Raw genomic sequence first — 15,172 nt, 5'->3', positions numbered from 1 at the left:
TGGATTTTGATCGCTCAGTTTGTATAAGAGCTACATGTTATAGTAGTTAGATCTTAACAATTTTATAAGAGATTGCATATGTTCCTTAAATAATAACGTGTACCAAACTTCGTGCAGATATCTCGTCAAATGAAAAAGTTTTCCATACAAACACTTGATTCCGATCGTTCAGTTTGTATGGCAGCTATATGCTATAGTGATCCGATCTGAACAATTTCTTCGAATATTGCATTATTGCTTTAGAAAATATTTCGTGCCAAATTTCGTGCAGATATCTCGTGAAATGAAAAAGTTTTTCATACAAGCACTTGATTCCGATCGTTCAGTTTGTATGAGAGCTATATGCTATGGTGGTTCAATTTAAGCGATCCCGACAAATAAAGAGCTTCTTGGAGAGAAAAGGAGGTGTTCAAAATTTCAGAACGAAATCTCAAAAATTGAGGAACTGGTTTCTCATGGCTTTTAAAACTTGGTAGCAAATTTTGTATATCCTGTTCAGGGTATAATTACAATAACAACAATGGCTTGGTAGAGTAAAAATGTGAAATTACAGCAAGCAATAGGAAATAGCAATAGCAATGGAAGCAGAGTGAGCAGGAATTGATAAATAGATGTATGTACATATGCATAAATGTAGGTATATATGTATTTATATATAGTGTACATATATATGTTTTCTGTATATACGCAAAACCATGAACTTGCATTTGTTGCACTGAACAATTCCACTCATAAATAAATTTATATCTGTGACATATTTATGTTTGCCAGCGTTTGTCTACATGCATGCGTACATATATATCCACACACACACACACAGAAGCAATAGACTTCAATGTTATTAAATTTGATTTTTATTGCGGAAACATTTATGCCAACATTGATGCGCAATCGACATTTTTGCGCGCCAAGCCAAAGCAATGCATAAATATGTATATGCATGTGTGTGTGAGTATGCATATTTGCTCTCATATACCATAAATATACATACATACCGACACTTTTCCACATGCCTAATTTATGCGCTCAATTATATTGTTCGAGCAGTGACAGGGTCCAGCGCTTGCAACTGACACCGTTAATTACTGCTGTCGCCCCTCTCGAGCTACCGGCAGCAATAGCTAGCTGTAAAATGAAAACGTTGAGTTTTTAGAAAAAAAAAAAGATTCAATTAGCGGCAACTGCCAGAAGATGTCATTTTTATTGAGGTTTGCAAGGGAAATTCGCAATAAATGACATTAATGGGAAAAGGGGTATTGAATTTGAAGGTCAAACACATATTTTATATTAGAAATATTACATGGTTTTCACTTTACTGTTTAATTTTTGAAAAGAATCAGCGCTGTTAGACAGACTGTTCTCATACGAAACACAAAACGGTCGTTTTTATATCGGCTAAAGAAACTCAATAAATAGTTTTTGGGGTTCCTTCGATTTAGCTAGACCTGACTGTCTTATGAACAGATATGCATTGCTCTCGAAAGTTCTAGCAACAATCCTTACACGAATCAGTTGAGTCTATGGATAAGTTAGTCTAAAGAAACAGTTCACACAAATCTTACTCAAAATTGGCTAGATCCATGTCAACACTACAATATCAAGAAAATTTAAAATCATTCATCACTGACATTCATCAAAGCATTTCTCAAACTATGTGCTCTTTGGTCTACTGATTTTTCAGGGGTTAGGTCTGTACCGAATGCACTGATGTATCACCGAATCTATCGACGGTCCATGTCATTCCCACGATAGTAGGGTCTACGCAACCGGAATGAATTCGGATTTTTTTGTGGCTAGGAACCGTCAACTCTATAATATTATGTATATGGTGCAATTACTCAAACGGTCGAATCTGTAAGCCATTTCTTTGAAAACTATATGAAAACTATATCAAGTACTCACTTGCTCTGACACTTCTCTTACTTATTTTTTAAATAATAATGATCATAGAACTAAAGCAACACCAAAGCTTTATGAAATCAATTGATACTTCAGAGTGAGCAATTCTAGTATTATTTATGAAGATATTTATACGTTGAGGCATACTTCACCATACACTCTGCATTAGCACTCGGGTCTCATTGCTTCTTCTTTCATCAGTTTTTTATCCATAGCAGGTGACATTACTTTAATTATATTACAATCAAAACGGTATCAACAGTTAGCTGGCTAGAATGTACCTACAGAAACATACTCATGCGATCTGGGTTTGCATATATTTTTCTAAACTGTCTCTCACTTAATTGTCAAACCTGAAATCTTATATCGCAGACTTAAGCTTGACATTTAAACGGTTTAATGTCAAAGCTCGCAGAAAAAATAAGTAAAGTATTAGTAACATATCGTTAGCCTACCACGCCCCTTACTAGTTATGCTTAGCTGCTAGCTATGGTCTTCGCCATGACACTGCAAATCAGCATGCGTACAAACGAAAAAGCAAAAAAAAAAAATTAAAAACAAAAAAAAAATAAACCGCTGGCACAAGCGTTTTAGAGAATTTCAAGAAGAAATGAAAATTAAAATAATGCCTATGGTCAACAACATTTACGAGTGTGTATGGTAATGAGAGTAATTTTTTTTAACTATTATTTATTTGTTTACAACACGAGAGTTAACAACACACACATACAAACCGGTAGTGTTGCTCTCTTGACAGCTGCCAAACTGGCGTTAGCAATTTAAATGCGGCACTGCTGCCACAAATTGCCAACGACAGCCTGCAACATGTGGCTAGCAACATATGCAATATTAAGTGGCAACGCTGGTAATTCACAACAAGTGCAAATGGCCAAAACAACAAGCTGCAGCCACAGCTAACAACTGCCAAACTGTCAACTTACCAAAAGACGCGCCGTCGGCTACTGCGATACTGCTGCCACTTGGCTTGCCGCTAGCTAGAGGTTGCTCACACTTAATGCCGACTGTGGCGTAAATTACTACTTCACTAGAAGTAATAAATATATTATAGTGTAGCTACTGCTTGACTTTCGTGGAAAAGCTTAAATAATCAAGTGGACGAAAGTGTGTGGAAAAAAAACGAAAATAAAAACACAAAAACCACACGAAGTTGAAATAAGAACAAACTTTTAAATAAAATATGAAACTATGAAATGGCACGATTTTGAGCTTTTCTCAGTAATTGTTCGGCTTCGGCTTCTTGTTGTTTTTTTATTTTTATTATATATAATTTTTCTCTGTTTTGGCTTTCCGCGTACTTATTTTTATATTTTTCTGTACAGTTGGCAGCTTGACTTGTGGTTCTTCTAAGTGGTAGCATGATTTGTAGCTAGCAACAAATAGTCTTGGTATAAAGGTGAGATGAGTAGAACTAGATGTAAAACAAAGCAGCTAAATGCTATAGTGGGCTGGTATGAACAATTTGTTTGGAGATTGTAGCGATGCGTTGGAAAATTACGTGTCGTGAAGATATTTTCTCAATTGAAAAAGTTTTCCATATAAGCACATGATTGTTGATCGATCAGTTTGTATGACATCTCAAAAACTGAGAGAATAGTTCGCTTATATAGGACAGACAAGCAGACGGACATGATTATATCGATACAGCTCGTCATGCTGATCATTTATATACTTGTATGTATATACTTTATAGACCTTCTAACGTTTCCTGTGGAGTGTTACAAACTCTGTGACAAACTAAGGCATTTTCACCCTAAACAGGGTATAGAATTCAGGGTATAAATATCTAAATATGTTTCTTATAACAGGTTAAAAACGAGAGGAAATCTTTCCTTAAAAGCCGTCCTCATAATTCCAGGAAAAAATCGCTCTTTGATCTGCAAGTAAGGATGTACATTTATTTAACTGAATAATGAGTTATAGAGTGCAGACAGCGTCATTAGCATTTTCTAGAGTTATACTTGTAGTCTCGTTCTGGTGTTAGAGCGCCCGAAATCATAAATGTTTCAACATTTCACTTAAATTTGAGCCGTCTTGGTTTGATTTTTTTACTCTCCTCACACTAATACTTTGCTCGTGTTTTGATGACGAGGTTCATGTAGTGTGCAGTACAGTGTTAGTTATGGTTTAAAGCTTTCAACTTCGTAATCAAAGTTATTAATTTGGATGAAGTCGATCAAATCGTAAAAATTATAATGAATATTGTCGAGGAGCAATGATGAAAAGGTTTACTAATATAGTGAATAGGCACAACATTACACAACTGTTTCCCCGTTATAAATCTTAAGTGCAGACCCTGATAGTCTTTAAATATATGTTAACCCCATTTATTGGGTAATTATTACCATGCTTTATAAAAAGGCTTTAAAAGTTCAAAACACTAGTCTAGTTTTAACGCACTGCTCAAAAAAGATCCATATTACTGACTTAGAATTCTAAGAAACTGTTTTTTAAGATATTGAAAGATAGCGGTGAAGATTTTACTTGAAAATTTATCAATTTTCACTTTACCGTTAACAAACTTTTTCACACTGCCGCATTTGTCTATACAGCATAAGCATATTATATATCTACACATACATATGTATGTACCTATGTACTCGTATTTGTAAATATGTATGTAGATATGTTAACCGCAAAGCGCGCGCACGAGCTCATAAATACGCCGAAGCTGGTCAGTAAACAAGCGTTAACAAGCCAGTTGACGGCAGTGGAATCGGGTCAATGGTGCTATCACGATACGGTACACATATGTATACACACAAATTTACATGTATGCACGACGCGCAAGAGTACTCTTACAAAATTTTGCGGGCGCTGACAAAATTTAGGTCGTCCAGTGAGCTGTGACAAAAACAAAAAATTACAACAAAAATAATAAAAACAGCAACTCAGTGCGATGTGCAGATAATAATTGTTATATTGTATAAAGATTGTGGCCATGTCACAATGTGCATTGTTGTATTTTCTGGCGTGTTTGTTGTAGATTGTATCAGTTTACATGGCGCTCGTATCAAGTATAGGGTGTAATTAAAGCTCACTTAATTTTAGTGATTTCTTGTGTCGCTTATCGCTGTGTGTTCTGCTTATTTTGAATGTTAGTCGGTTTGTCGCTTTTCTTTCTTGGTTTGCAAAAAATACAACTTGCATGAAATATAAGCGCTTCTATATGTCACACACATTTATATATAAATAAATTTGTTTCTCACTTTTACCACAATTTTTTAGTTCTCATGCTTTAATTAATATGTTCAGACTTTTTAATGTCCGTTTTTTTTAATTTTTAATTAACAAATTAAAATATTAAAATTTTTTTTTATATATTTCGCTTATCACCAGAAAATTGAAAAATAAATAATTTAAGCAGCTACAAATTAGCTTCCACTAAGCGCTTGATTTCTGTGAGCTAGCTGATAAATAATTATATATTATATATATATACATATTGTTTTTGCCACCTAATTTATGCAAATTGAATGCTGTTGGCTGCTCCCTCAACTCTACACTAGTAAATTGAGCTTATTTGGCGATAACTATGCTTTTGTTATAATTATTACTGCCTTTACTGATTAGTTTCGGTTTTTGGTTCGTTGATTCTAATTTATAAAATCGATTTTTTCCCATTGTTACTATTTTTATTTTCGAACGTCAAACTTAGTAATGTTGAAGATTTTGGTAGTAGTGACGTAGATATTTGAAACTTGTTTTTAATTTTTAGCCTTACCGTCGTTATCGTTTACATAAACCATCGCATTACGAAATGGTTACAATAGTTATTTTTTATATTTTTAGTTTTTTTATTTCAGAGCGATTTCAAATAATCCTATACAACCTTGAAATACCCTTGCTGCCTCTATGTTTTGCATTTCATTTATCAATAATGTGACCATTTAAAATTCTCAATAGGTTTATCATAAATTATAATTTCTGTTTTTTGGTAATAATAAAGATAAGTAGCAGATATGAACTCAACATTGTCCACATACATTTTACTATCTGTATTTTAACCAAATTAGATTATGCAAGCAGGCAATAACCACACTCTCACCAGGTAGCTCGGTTAATAACATCAGGGAACCCAGTCATATAGGAATAGAAGGAAATAAAAAGGCAGACAGACTCTGGAACATTATCTATGTGAATGCCCAGCCTTCAGCCGGATGAGACGGTATATATTTTTTACGACTCCCAATGTTCCAACTTAATAGACATTGTACAGCTGTTATTACAGTTATTAAATATTTCAATTTACTTTACCAAACATTTTTAAGTATATTTTTCTTACTAATTTCCGGCATATATTATACTTTTTAGCAATGAAAAATATTTCATAGAATATAGAGAATTCTGTGTATATATATGTTATATGTGGATGACATTTAATTGAAATATGGCTGAAGAAGCTTGAGTTGCAGATAAAAAATTACAGCTATTTTTCAGAAAGACAACTAAAACAAATTACGCATAACAAATTCCCGTTAAATGCACGCATTCCACACACATGAGTTGCTCTACTTTCTTTGCGCACTATGTCAACTGTCTTACGACGTAGTCTTCGACGAAGAAATCTAACTACAGCTACAAGCAATTAAAACAAGTTAAAACGAAAATAATTTGTTGATTTTGCATTTGAGAGTTCTCACCAGCAAAATGTTGGTGTGTGTGTGCCATTTGTCAAAAACCAATTAAATATGGCGTCATAAAAATTGACACTTGCCACATAACGGTACAAAATAAAGCTTTAATCACCAAATAACATGGAAAATTTAATGATAGAATAGAGATAGAATACAGTTACTTTGAGCTCTGCTGAGAAATTTAAGAAAGCCAACAAGACACGAGGCATAAATGAAGCAGTAAAACAACAATAAAACAATAACAATTATAAATATGTACAAATGTACCAATATTATACACACCCACTATGTCAGTGCGGCACCGAGGCACTGGGACGGCATGCCAGCAGAGGTCAACTGCGTTTTATGAACTTTCAATTATAATCACAACTTTCGCTTGTCTCTATGTTTGTGCGTAGATATTTGTGTAAAAATTCATGAAATATTGTGTTTTTATGAGAGAGCAGCCTAGTCGGTATTACATTTTTTTTTTACCAATTTGTTGTTGTTTTATTGTATTGGTCCAGTTTATAAACCGATATATCAAACATTTATTTATTCATTCATTCATCAGCTACAACAAATCATTGAAAGCAACACTGTGTTAAATTTTTTCTCCACTTTATTCATAGACTGTTGACCAGAGCAAATAAATTCCAAAGCAATTACAAATGCAATTAAAGCATTGATAAAACATGTATGGTATAAATTAAGTTATATCAAATTAAATATGATAGCAAAGTCAAGCATGCATGCAGTGAGTAAGAAATTGGAATGCATGAAATTAAAGTGAAATGGAAATATATTATATTTGACCAACAATTTTTGAGTTTTATAAAATGTAGTTATTCGGCATTAAAACAATAACAAAAATTACATTGAAAATATTTCTAACTAATAATTTCTCACATATTTTCTATTTTATAGCAATTTTTTAAATTGTATTATTTTGTTTAAATTGAAAATTTCGGTATGTATGGCAATATTCACTAATAAATATTTTCAACTACAAGCTTTCTTAAAATTCGCTGACATTCACTTTGTTTTATAGTTACTTATTGCTTTTTATAATTAAAATTTTCAAACAGTTGGCAACTCTTGCAAAAATAAAATATTTTCAATTATAGGGATCCTTAAGTATCTTCTGTTCGATGTCCATATTGTATTGCTTTTTTTTCTTTAATCAATTAAATTTAAATAATAATGCCAAAAATGTGGCAACCTACATACAAAATTTTCTGTTTTAGGATTTTATTAAGCTTTTTCAATTTTATACACATATTGCAATCATTCCTGCAAATTTTGTACTTGTTTTGTTATGCAAACTTACAAATAGGTGGCAACTATGCTAAAAAATATTTTCAATTATAAAGTTTCTTAAATCGTCTTAGTCTTTGATTATATTATAACTTTTTAATTCTTTTATCGAATCATTTAAACTAATAATTTCAGGCATGTGGCAACCCAACTTAAAAGATAAACTTAAAAATTTAATCTCTTTAGTTTAATACACATATTTTATTGCATAATTTGTTTTTCTTATAAATTTTATTTGTTTAAATTTTCAAAGAGCTGGCAACACCTTCCAATATCATGTTTTCAACTGTAAGATTTCTTAAAATCCTCAGTATAAAGCCCATTATGCAATAGTTAAATCGTTTATGCAAATGACTTTAAATTATTTGTAATTCGTATTATCTGGCAGCAATACATAAAACATAAAACTATTTTCACTTGAAACTTATTTAAATTGAAAAACATGTTGTAATAATATTTGATGCTTATAATTTTTTTTAATTTTTAATTTTACGATTAAAAATAAAATTTTAAACAGTTGGCAAGACTTCTCAAAAACATGTGGCAACCTTTCTCAAATAATATTTCCAACTATAAGAAACCTTCAGTCTCTTTAGTTTGATACCCATACTGCAACAATTCGAGAGTCTCATCAATTTTATTAATATAAATGTTTTAAGCAGTTGGCAACACCACTTATATTATATTTTTAAGGGAAAGTTTTGAGAAACATCTGCAGTTACTAATAGTTATTCATTTTATTAAAATTGTTGAATAAAAATTTACAAATCAGCCATACTCTAATTTTTTGCTACGCATGTTCCGAGTGTTGAAACGCACGACTTAGAAAAATAGGTTTAGTATTCCCTGACGTGGCGCGAGCGTTACGAAATTTCGACTCTCACACAATCTAGTGGCATTTGAACTGCTCTGAAATTTTACTTCGAAAATACAGCAGAATGCTTAGAAAAACTTATATTTGTATAGTCTGGGCTCTTAACTGCTTCAAGTACCATCTAATGAGAACCTAAACTCTCATCTATAGTTTTGTAAAGACATATTAAAAGTTCTATATAAATTAAGTTTATCCACCAAAAACGGCATTTTTGAAAATAAAAACAGTGTAACCAAGGCAAATATTCTACTCATTGGGTTCTAGAGATTTCTAATTTTTTTGAGATAAGTTACTTTAAAGTTTCGTCACCGATATTATTGTCTTCCATAGAATTGCACATTTCACAGAGATTTAATATTTGAAATTTTTATTATAATTTTAACAGTATTTAGATTCTGAGAGTTTTTTGGCGGAGAATCCCCGACACTTTCATGAACAAAAAGAAATATGTTCGTCATTGGTCAAAATACATCCATATGATTTTATTACAATGTTAATACTTTACTATATTTCCAGACTGTTTGTTTGGGGCTTTTTTATGGTTTGGATTTTCATTCACGTTTTGGCGAAAATCTAAAATTGTGAAACCAAACTCTATTGCCTAATTTTCAAGCAAATACACTAATCTCATCTATCAGAGTTGCCTACAGCTCTTTCAAAACCAACTTCCCTAAAAAACGCGCTCTTTTTAATATGAAATTTAAAGCAACGAACTTTTTACAACTAAAAGTAGTGATAAAATAACAATACAAAGATAAAGAAAAAAGTTTAAAAAAATTTAAAAACAATAGCAACAAAAGCAACAACATGAAAGCTAGTGCGATTCTCTAATCTTTAATTGGAAAATGTTGTGTAAAAACATCAAACAATATAGCAAACGACTTAATTAAATTCGCGTAAATTTCAATTACAAAGCAATAATAACAACAGCAAAAAAAACGATATTACAAAATTGGCAGTAATATTTGTATGTCAGTTTGAATTCTTTTCTGTTTTTTTTTATCGAGCTACAAATAGCGACTTTAAAAGGTCGCCTGTTGTCTGTGCGTTCTATGTAGACGCTTGTATGTGTGTAGATGTGTGTGCATGAATGAGTATGAATGACTACAACTAGGCATATACATACGGCCGTTTAGGGAAGCTCGTCAGCTAATTGACAAGCCGGAACGAGCGTTTTTCAATCAACACGCCCCTTCCAGCTATTACAGCAGCTGCACCGTCAAGTCGTTTTAGAGCTCAAAGTTCTGTTATATATATATTATATATACATTTGTAATATATATTATATGAATATTTCAGTCTATTACGTTGAGTTCAGTCTGTCGAGCGCCGACAAGTGTCGATTTTGTAGCTATTTTTAAATCGTAGCGAGACAATAGCAAAAAGTGTGCAAAAAATATATATAAATACATGTACATATCTATACATATAGTGTCTATATATATGTAGTTATAGCTATGTATCTTCCAATGTTCTATGGGGAAATTGCAAATATAACTTATTGTCTGTTTTTAAAGCGATTTGGCGGCAGTGCGGCTGCCGGCTGTGCAAGATTGCAAATATTTTAGTCAAATGAGTGAACATATACACATATGCATATATAAATATAAATATATATATATTTATATTGCGGAATTTGTATATATATATATATTTATATATATATTTATATATGTATATGTATAAAAACTTTTTTTTTTGTAATAAGTAGACAAATTCCGCAATGATTATATATTGAAAAACTGTTCAGTGTAGAGTTAATTTCGGCAAAGCTTTAAGCGAAAATATTTCTGGAGTTCTCATTCCGTATGAATTTCGAAATATTATACTACAAGCTTAAGCTACAGAAAAGCGCTTTCTTTATGTAACTATTTTGATACCCTGAACAGGGTAAAAGTTTGTAATACCCAGAAGAAAACGTCTGAAACCCTATCAAGTATATACTTGTATATAAATAATTGATTTAGCCATGTTCGTCTGTATGTACATATAATTATACGTGAACTAGTCCCTCAGTTTTTGAGACATCGATCTGTAATTTTGCTTTTCTTCCCAAGGACCGTTATAGCATATAGCTGTCATACAAAATGACCGAACAAAATTATGACAAACAGCTTTTCATACCTTAATGTTTTAAGAATATTAAAAGTTTTGTAGATACATAGTATTGTTAATCACAATTTAATCAAAAAATAATTAAATATTTATATTTATGTAAGAAATTAATGTTTTAAGTATATTAAGAGTGTTGTAGTTACATAGTAACTAGACTAGAGTTTTAATCAAAAAATAATTAAATATTTTTGGACAGGTGGTAACACCATATAATAATATTTATGTAAGAAATTAATGTTTTAAGTATATTAAAAGCGTTGTAGTTATATAGTATTGTACATTTTAAACGCAAAATTTAGTTAAAAGAAAAAAATAGTTAAATCATTTAGACAGCTGGCAACATCATAAAATAGTTTTTGTACTAGAATCGTGTTTAGTACTTGTAGCAGCAAACATAATATGTAAACATAATGTATAAAATATTTGTTGTCCTTATATAAGGACTTTTTTATAAAGGTGGCGACTACGTAAAATTAATTTTTTCTGGTACATTGATTTTTTTAATGTATGTATGTCTTTGTAGAAAAACATTATAATATTTATATTAATTAATTTATATATTTTTTTCATATGCTTAATAACTGATTGTGGCAACCTTTTGCTATAGTTTTAGACAAATTCTTTTGGGCGATTCAGACTTCATGCGTATATACATACATTCACAAAAATATTTGTTTGCCCCATATGCAGCTGTATCTACGAAGTACATGAAATTCTTCAAGTATATAACAAAATAAATCGGCTCGAAAATTGTCTGTAGCCTACCATTTAAATGCTGACGAAATGTATAGCACTGTACACACACACACTTAGCATATAAAATAAATTCTTTTAATGAAATCGAGGAAATAGAAGTATTTGCTTGTAGCAGAGTGTATAGCAAACAATGAATTAGAAAAAAATTAAAAATTATATACAAAATTGCCACAGCTTTTAATTTATGCTTTCAAACACAAAACATTGTTGTCGACTGCTTTTGTTTTCTTTCAACTACTCAAACTGATTGAAATTGATATTCAATAGCAATAGACAGCAACAAATATTTTTCGCATAAATCAATCAATTGTTTCTGTTATTGGAAAATAAACAAATACTTGTTGTTAATTTGAAAGAATTTAACAATGAAAAGAATTCGGATGCTTTGGTCATTTTGTAGGAAATGTTTTTGTTGATATCTGCGAGTACATTTATACAAATTTTAACGATTTTATTTATTTACTTATTAGTATAAAGTACTCGTAGTCTTGTGACAGTAAGAAGTTTTTTACAATTTTATTATACACAATTGGAAAAAAAATTAATTTAAATTATAGAAGAAGAGTTTTGTTTAATTTCCATCAACGCATAACCAAACTTTCTCATAACTACAAGTCAAAAGACTTAAATAAATGTGACACATGACATTTGGAACCATATATTATATTTACAGGAATTTTTTCTATATGTATATCTTTATCAGTTCCCACCAGAAAATTCGCAAAAACTTTTTTGAATGAAGTCTAATCCTAAATGAAAATGAACTCATTGCGCTTTTTATAATGGTTCAAAAAAATTATGAAAAGATAACTAGCGGTGAGTTATGAGTTATGATATTAAAGAGTTAAAGTAGAACTAGAAGTGAAAAGAGTCGGAAATTTTTTACATTTGTACCGCAAACTAATTTTTATACCCTGACCATAGTAAATTAGATTCGTCACAAAGCTTGTACAGCCAGTAGGAAACGTCGCAGACCCTATAAAATATATATGGTATACATATAATTGATCAGCTTGACGAGCTGATTCGATTTAACCATTTTACTTTGTCTGTGTGTATATACTTGTACGTGAACTAGTCCCTACTTTTCTGAGATATCGATCCGAAATTTTGCACGTCGTGTTCTAACCAAAAAGTTGCTGGTTTGTCGGAGCCGTCGATATCGGACCACTAAAGCATATAGCTGCCTTAAAAACTGGCCTGTCAGAATCAGATCTTTATATGGAAAAGTTTTTATTTGATGAGATTTCTTCACGAAATTTAGTACGAATTATTGATACAAGCTTTAGAATAATCTGCCAAGAAATTGAGCACATTGGTCTATTATTGCATATAGCTGCCATACAAACTGAACGATCGGAATTGATTCCTTATATGGAAAACTTTTTTACTTGACAAGATATATTCACAAAATATGACACATACTATTGCCCGCAGTAATGCTACAATCCTCGAATATATTGTTCAGATCGGACCACTATAGCATACTACCACTGCCATACAAACTGAACGATAGGAATTAAGTGCTTTTATGAAAATCTTTTTAATATTTGAGAGGTATTATAGCTTCGATGCAGCCGTAGTTAACGTTTTTTCTTTTTATTCAATTTTCTGCTTTGGAACATCGAATTTGCTACTTTAAATAAAATTTTAATATCATATTTATGTCTTTTCTAAACAAAGTGCGTACTAAATTCTCAACTATAAAGCGCTTTAGATTGACAGTTTAATATTTTCCACTTTGAAAATTCATAAAATCGCTAAAAAATAAAAATTTTCCTGTTAAACGATATAACAAAGTGGCATTTTATGTTTTTTGTTGTTACAACAACACTTACAACAAACGTTTCTATGCATTTACATATGAAAATGCAATAAATGCGCTTGAGTATGTATGGCTGCCTGCTAGCGTTTGACTAAAACGTGCCTATTCACACACACAGACACAACAAGTGCACTTCACGCATTTTACGAGCGCTTAATACAGTTATCAATTCGTAGCAGAACCTGCTTGTCGCCGGGCAATAAAAGCAGAACTCGACGCCCACGCAATGTTATTTCAAACACAATGACTTCATTGGCAGCATTTATGATGCGCACACGCACACACATACACATGCTCACGTTAAATTAATATACCTTAACAACATTTGTAGCAACAAGAACTTAACATACCTAGCAAACAAAGGGCACTAATTTATGCGCGCCCTAAAAGCCCTTTCAATTTCTTTACTACTTACGAGTTTTTATTTTTACTTTTGTAGTTGTTGTTGTGATTTTTTATACTTGTATTAGCGCCCAACGCTATTAAATGTCGTCATAAAGTAATTATATAAATTTGAAGTGTCACATTTGTATAAAAAACGCATAAAATATATAAGCAATGTATTACATATGGTGCACACTCCGATTAACTGGTGCTCTGCGGGTGAAGTGAGCGCTCGTAAAAAGCGTGTCAAATAAAATGGACTTTACATAAAAATGTATGTGTCAATAAAATTGAGTTTATGTGCTGTTCAAAATTCATATCGACAACAAAAAAGTACTGTGATTTAATTTTAAAAATATTGTGTGCAACTCGAAAAGTGTCAAAAATGTTTGAAGAGCAGCGTAAAATATGATATTGCATAAGAAGAAGTCACGCCCACGCTGCATGTAAATTTATAGTAGTGTAACTTGAAAGAGAGGTTAACAGAAATTGTATAACAATTTCAAAAATTAAGCTTTGAATGCTATAAAATACTGGTCGCACATAATTTGACGATAGATGGCGCGCCTATAAATCTATATTTGTTTATATCTTCAGAATGGAGTACAGGAACTAACTACACTACTAGTACAACTACTGTGTGACTGTGAGACTTTTCTGGCCTAGAATAGAACGCAGCAGAGCCACTGAACTATTTGTTCTTAGCAACATTCTTCTTACTGAAATCATTATAGTTCTTATTGCATATTGTCCAATAACCATTCATGCGGTAAGGCTAATAATCTTTTCCAGCAGAAATTGTAAAATTTCTAAGAATCTGAGATAGAAATATCCAGCCACTTTTTTCTTCATAGTCCAGCTTTTGTAAGACTGAGGTTGAAACATGTCGGCAGTCATATCACACTTTCGGCAGACATTAAAGGCCTCTCGACTCCACTAACCTTTATTTATAACTTATTACAAGTATGTATAAAATAATCTAAGCTATCCATCCAGCCCCTTAATTGGCTCACAAAAAATTATACATATTTGCTTACCTTTACTGCAGTGTTGATTTCATTTAACTAGAGTGACAGCTGATCGTGTCATACATAAGTGACTCACTGTCATTCAATTCGCCCGTGTGCCTTTACAGCGCGTAAAAGGGTGACGAATATTGAGCATTTGTTGCAAACTGCAAACCAGAAAAAGACAGTAAAATGTTAAACAAACATTAAAAACAGAAGAAGTGTGTATAAAACTTAAATAAATATTAGCATAAGTGGAAATTCAAGGTAATAAAATTGAATGCTCGTGTATGACTAAGTGTTATTAGCAACGCATTAAACAAATATAATTTGTGCGATATAAATATGTGAAATTAATTTA

The 15,172-nt window shown here is 31.6% G+C and overlaps 1 long non-coding RNA gene across 7 annotated transcripts in view; it reads right to left on the bottom strand.

Annotated features, from left to right (window-relative positions):
- LOC106622430 (uncharacterized) overlaps positions 1-15,172 on the bottom strand; it is a 159,461-nt gene that overhangs the window by 120,729 nt on the left and 23,560 nt on the right. For 5 of the 7 annotated variants that reach the window (XR_011397145.1, XR_011397146.1, XR_004975585.2 and 2 more), the window contains one exon: positions 14,842-14,978. The exons of 1 other annotated variant lie outside the window; for it this stretch is intronic. This is a non-coding gene — a long non-coding RNA (uncharacterized lncRNA). Of the gene's footprint in view, positions 1-995; positions 1,126-14,841; positions 14,979-15,172 lie in introns of all 7 variants that reach the window. One more of the 7 variants, XR_004975587.2, reaches the window with a different exon arrangement.

This window comes from Bactrocera oleae, chromosome 6 (genome assembly GCF_042242935.1).
Source record: "Bactrocera oleae isolate idBacOlea1 chromosome 6, idBacOlea1, whole genome shotgun sequence".
Taxonomy (NCBI): domain Eukaryota; kingdom Metazoa; phylum Arthropoda; class Insecta; order Diptera; family Tephritidae; genus Bactrocera; species Bactrocera oleae.
The sequence above is the reverse complement of the archived record's forward strand: the minus strand, read 5'-3'. Positions and strand labels throughout refer to the sequence as shown.